The following is a 6000-nucleotide window of genomic DNA, read 5'->3' as shown; positions in this document are numbered from 1 at the left end:
TAAGGGATTATTTGATGAGACATAATTGTATATAATGGATTGAGCTTACAAATGTGTTGCTGGAAAAGCGCAGTAGGTCAGGCAGCATCAAAGGAGAAGGAGAATGCCCAAAACGTCGATTCTCCTGTTCCTTTGATGCTGCCTGACCTGCTGCACTTTTCCAGCAACACATTTTTAAGCTCTGATCCCCAGCATCTGCAGCCCTCACTTTCTCCTATAATGGATTGACACAACTCTTAATGTATTGATCATCCTATGTTATTCTTGAGATAGACTAGTGAGAAACAGAATGGCAGCATGTCTTATGTTACTCTGTACAGTGAATTTATCCACTGAATCATAAAGACCAAAGAAGTCCCAAGTAATGTTTGCTGTGCACATTGATCCCAGTTAGGGTCATTACAATTAACATCATTCTAACATAATCATAAATTTGACATTTTCTAAAGTTTATTTCCCACTGTGACTGTTGGTGCTGTCTAGATTTCCAAAAGTATCATATTTCATTTCTTTTTTGTAAGTAGTTATTCCCCTTTGTACAGATCATTTATCAGTATCCAGCATGTCATGTATCTAAAATACAATTCTGATAACCTGTTTTCAGGAGCTTTTAAATTACACTGTTACTGTAAAATCTCATTGGATGAGATAGTGGAGTCATAGAGATTTAAAGCACAGAAACAGACCCTTCAGTCCAACTCGTCATACCAACCAGATATCCTAACTTAATCTAGACCCATTTGCCAGCACTTGGCCCATATCCCGCTAAACCCTTCTTATTCATATACCAATCCAGATGCCTTTTAATTTGGTAATTGTACCAGCCTCCACCACTTCCCTTGGCAGCTCATTCCATACACGCACCACCCTTTGCCTGAAAAAGTTACCCCTTAGGTTCCTTTTAAATCTTTCCCTCTCACCCTAAACCTGTGCCCTCTAGTTCTGGACTCCCCGACTGTAGGGAAAAGACCTTGTCTGTTTATCCTATCCATGCTCGTGATTTTGTAAACCTCTGAAAGGTTACCCCTCAGCCTCTGATGCTCCAGAGAAAGCAACCCCAGCCTATTCAGCCTCTTCCTATAACTCAAACCCTCCAACCCTGGCAACATCCTTGTAAATCTTTTCTAAACCCTTTGAAGTTTCACAACATCCTTCCGATTGAAGGGAGACTAGAATTGTGCACAATATTCCAAATGTGGCCTAACCAATGTCCTGTACAACTGCAACATGACCTCCCAACTCCTATACTCAATGCTCTGACCAATAAAGGAAAGCAAATCAAGTCGACTGATCAAAATGGCAAACTGTCCTCTTAGATTCGGGTCCTGGGATTGACATGAACCAATAATCATAAATTTATTAAGCTTTTTACTAACATTTGAACTGGGTTCAGTAACAAGGAAGCAAATAGTGTTAGGTGATTGGCTATTCCTTATGAGGTTGTCAGAAACATAGGAAGTAGGAGCCAGAGTGGGCCATTCAGCCCTTCAAGCCTGCTGCACCATTCTTTGTGATCATGGCTGATCATCCAATTCAATAGCCTGTTCCCACTTTTCACCCATATCCTTTGATCTCCTTAGCTGCAAGTTCTATATCCAACTCCTTCTTGAAATCATACAATGTTTTGGCCTTGACTGCTTTCTCTGATAGCAAATTTCTCTGAAAAAAATTCTCATTACCTCAATCCTAATGGTTTAGCCCTTATTCATAGACTGTGACCCCTGGATCTGGACTCCCCATCATTGGGAACACAGGAATCAGTCTGGTTTGCTAATGTTCATTCAAATGTCTTTTTGGATCTTTTATTCTTGATGTTTTATAAAATGATCTAGACTCCAGAGCAGGGAGCAGTATTATAATATCTGTAGATAATACAAATTCTGTCAAAGTAGTATATAATACTGAGGATACGTTTAGCCTTTAGGATATCATAGATAGGATTGTGACCGATTGGAAGGTTCCAAACATAACCCTGTTTTAAGAAGGAGAGAGAAAGCATCAAACTATGTGTCTGTTAGCTTGACATTGGTGGTAGGGGAAATACAGAATCTATTATAAAGCATATGATTGCTTAATATTTTGAAAGTAGTCTAATTGGACAGGGTCAACATGGATGTATAAACGGGAAATCATGTTTGACAAACCTGATGAGGCTTTTGAGGATGTTTAGCAGAGTGAATCAAGGTGAGCGGGTGAATGTGATGTATTTGGATTTTTGGAAGACTTTTGATAAGGTGTCTCGCAGAAAGTTAGGAAACAGAATTAAGTGCATGGAGTTGATGCTAACCTACTGATGTGGATGTAGGATTGGTTAACAGGCAAAGTGTAGAGTATTGAATAAATGGGTCATTCTTGGGTAATCGGGCTATGACAGGTCCAAGGATCAGTGCTTGGGCCCAACTGTTCACATACCATATCAGTGATTTGTACCTGAGGATCATTCATATTTTCATGTTTGCAAATGATTAAAAAACGTGTTGGGAATGAGGATTGTAAACAGGATGCAAAGAGACTTCAAGGGGATTTAGGCAGATTGAGTGAATGGGTAAGAACATCACAGATAGAATATAATGTGAGATTACCCATTTTGATAAGAGGAAGGAAGTAGTTATTTCTTGAATGGTGAGAGATTGAAAAGTATTGATATCCAAATAGACCTAGGTCTCCTTCATAAGTTACTGAAAGCTTGTGTGCAGATGCAGCAAGCAATTTGGAATGAAAACCAAAATGTTGCACTACTTAAGAGGATTTGAATACAGGAGCAAAGACAACTTGTTTCAGTTGTTTACAATGCTTATTATATCACAGCTCGAATATTGTCCAGATCTGGAATACTATCTGAAAAGATGGTGGAAGCTGATTCTATTTGTAATTTTAGAAGGGAGTTGCGCAGATACTTGAGAATGAAGAGCTTGCAAGTTACAGGGAAGAAATGGGGTGGAACTAAACATATCTGCTGTTTCATAGAACAAGCACAGGCACAACAGGCCAAATGGTAGTCTTCTGTAAGTTTCTATGATTCTCCAAATCATTACTCAAATCTACTTTTCAACTTTTGTTAATGTTTCTTGAGTGCTGCTTGTATTGCTACATGCAATTCTACAAACGCTGAACAAAAAAAAAGGATTAAGGACGTAAGAAATTGGTACAGGAGTAGACAATTCAGCTTCTCGAGCCTGTTCCACCATTTAATATGATCACAGCTGATCTCATCTCGGCCTCAACTCCAGTTTCCTGGCTGCTTTCCATAAACTTTCTACCCAAGACTAATTTGAAAACACTATCTATTCCTTAAATCTATTCAGTTTCCTGTCATCCACCACACTCTGGTTAGTGAATTCCTCAGATCCATGACAGTTTGAGAAAGTAAACTCTTCCTCATCTCTGTTTTAAGTCAGCCACCCCTTCGCTTAAAACTATCCCTCTCATTCTAGATTGCCCCAAAAGAGGAAACATTCTCTCCACGTCTATTTTTGTCAATCCCCTTTAGCATGTTAAAAACCTCAATTAGATCCCCTCTCATCCTTCTAAACTCTTAAGTACTGGCCTGAACTGCTCAATCTCTCCACATTGGTTTCATCCCTGGAATTAATCTCATGACTCTTCTCTGAACTGCCTCCATGCAATTACCTCCTTCCTCAATCAATGGATTATTTGAATGAATGCTAAGAATTTAGAACCAGGATGGATGAAATTTGTGGCAGTGGTGTGCTACTTTTCTGGAGAGTAAATCTGATCAGAAAAACAAATATTAAATGGAGGTAGATAAACATGATTGGTCTCCATGCAGTGATGAGGGTCTCTCCTAAAATAGACAATAAGGGAAACAGTGATCAACATTTGCTGAGAATATGTATAACCAATTCCCTGAGTAGGTGCAAGTACAAGGTCATGTGAAATGGGTTTTTGAACTTGCTTTCATCATGATCTGGATAGTTTATAAAAAGTGTTGAGAAGTGTGAGATGCCTCAAAAATTTAATATTAGTTACTGCCTGCTGAGGTGAGCTGCTTTTTTTTCTGTTGATGGTACTGCTACAATGGTGTGAGGGAGGGGAATTCCACGATATTGGTATGAAGTAACGGATATCTCCTTAAGTCCTTAATGTTAATGGCACTTGCCAGTACCCCAACAATACATCAATCTTAAAAAGAAGTTATGCACTGCCAACCATATCTATTCAGCCTTCTAACTGTGCAATTGGGTTATGAATCTGTTTTCACGATTGAATTTACCTTTCTGTAGTCTGTATCGTGTTATGAAGATGTAGGAATAATGTACCTTTAAGACAGTTGAAAAGCTAGTAAAGACTTAGGAGAAGCACAGAGAGTCTGGAACAAGGTAACAATGTAACATTTGGTTGATACAGCTAAGAATTGTGTTGCCAGGGTACAAAAACAAATTTGAATTTGGCCAATCAGTCTAAATTATGCCCCAAGTTACCAAAATCCAATTGAGTTTGAAAAAATAATGTTTTGACAACAGTAAATCATTGAAATGATTAGATGTTTTGGGGTAAAAATATCAGACATTTTGAACAGTGAGCCACAGCGGCAAAGAGCAGCCAGCACCAACAAGTAGAGAGATCTTCTCTTAAAAGGTACCTTTTTTGATCAAAGATCTGTGAAGCAGAATCCCTAAGAAGAAAGAGGAAAATCTACAGAGGACACTCGGCAAAGCTGACTGGTTTTTATTTTTATAAATTGTAATCAGGATCTTTATTGGACCAGTATTATAGAGGGGAAGGTAAAGATATGTTTAGAAAAAAAAGTTGTAAATAGTTGTTAGTTAATGAATTTCTGGTAGACATAAAAAAAGTTGGTAATTTTTACTTTAAATAGTGACTTTTGGGATAGTTCTTTGCCTCTTGAATTTTAACAGATTACGGCACGGGATGAATCTTTTCTGTGTTGCTTGCTTAGATTAGTAGAGGGGTTCACCCTGTGTTGTAACAATAGAATCTAGGTGATCCATCCAGTTTAGGAATTAACACTACTAGTGAACTCCAGCTGCTTTGATTCTGTACATTCAAATGATTTTTCATCAGTCTTGAGTCTCTGTTTCCATTTGAGTCTGTTAGTTTGGGCTCAACCAATGAGAATGTTATTTTATTGCTACTGGTTCCTGTCAGTCCACATTAAGTTATTTCTACAGATTACCGTATACTTCCTAACTGGTCGTACTAACCTAATAATGAGAAAACAATGTCTTAATTGTCACAATATTTCTGTATTTACTAATTGAATTATAGGAGGTTGCTTTGTGAACTGCCTACCTCTCCTTCCACTTCACTCTTCTTCTCTGTCATCCTCCACTACTCTTGCCAACAGATGCCCTTGCTCCTCTTTATCATTCCTGCAGTTATACTATTTGAGCATGTATATGTGACACAACTAATTCATCTTCCTACAATTTGCGTGGTCAGAATGAGGGAGACTTTACTGGAGTTTGAGACAGTGTGAGTAACTGGGGATTTGTGTCAATATTAGAATTTGGGTCAGAGGAGAAAGAGATAGAGATACATGGATATGAATTAATTGCCATTTGAGCGACAGGTCTGCATTATGACCAGGATTGGGAATTGAATACTCAAGAATATTTGACATTTCGGAAGGACAGTCAAGAAGGGAAAGGAGGTAAGGATCAGTACAAGGGATAATGGTAAGGGAGAATCTCAGATGGGAAGAATAATGCATACAATGTGTTTGGGTAGATCTAAGATACAGCAAAGGGCAGCAGACATTAGCTTGAATTATTTAAAGGCCACCAAATAGTGGTGTAATGTGGAGCATGGTATTAATTAGAAAGAGAGAGGCTTATAACATGGGCAATTTGACATTATGTTTGAAAGTGAGGTCATTCATTCTGAAGCAACAGTGTTAAATAAGGGAAATGATAAAAGCATGAGGCACAAATTAATTGAGGAGGATTAGGAAGACACATAGAAAAACATGACTGTACATGTATGCAATGGATAGTCTTTAAAGAACTATTACATGAC

This window comes from Chiloscyllium plagiosum, unplaced genomic scaffold, assembly GCF_037043375.1.
Source record: "Chiloscyllium plagiosum isolate Xiang-an unplaced genomic scaffold, Cpla_swu_hap1 HiC_scaffold_6, whole genome shotgun sequence".
NCBI lineage: Eukaryota > Metazoa > Chordata > Chondrichthyes > Orectolobiformes > Hemiscylliidae > Chiloscyllium > Chiloscyllium plagiosum.
The sequence above is the reverse complement of the archived record's forward strand: the minus strand, read 5'-3'. Positions refer to the sequence as shown.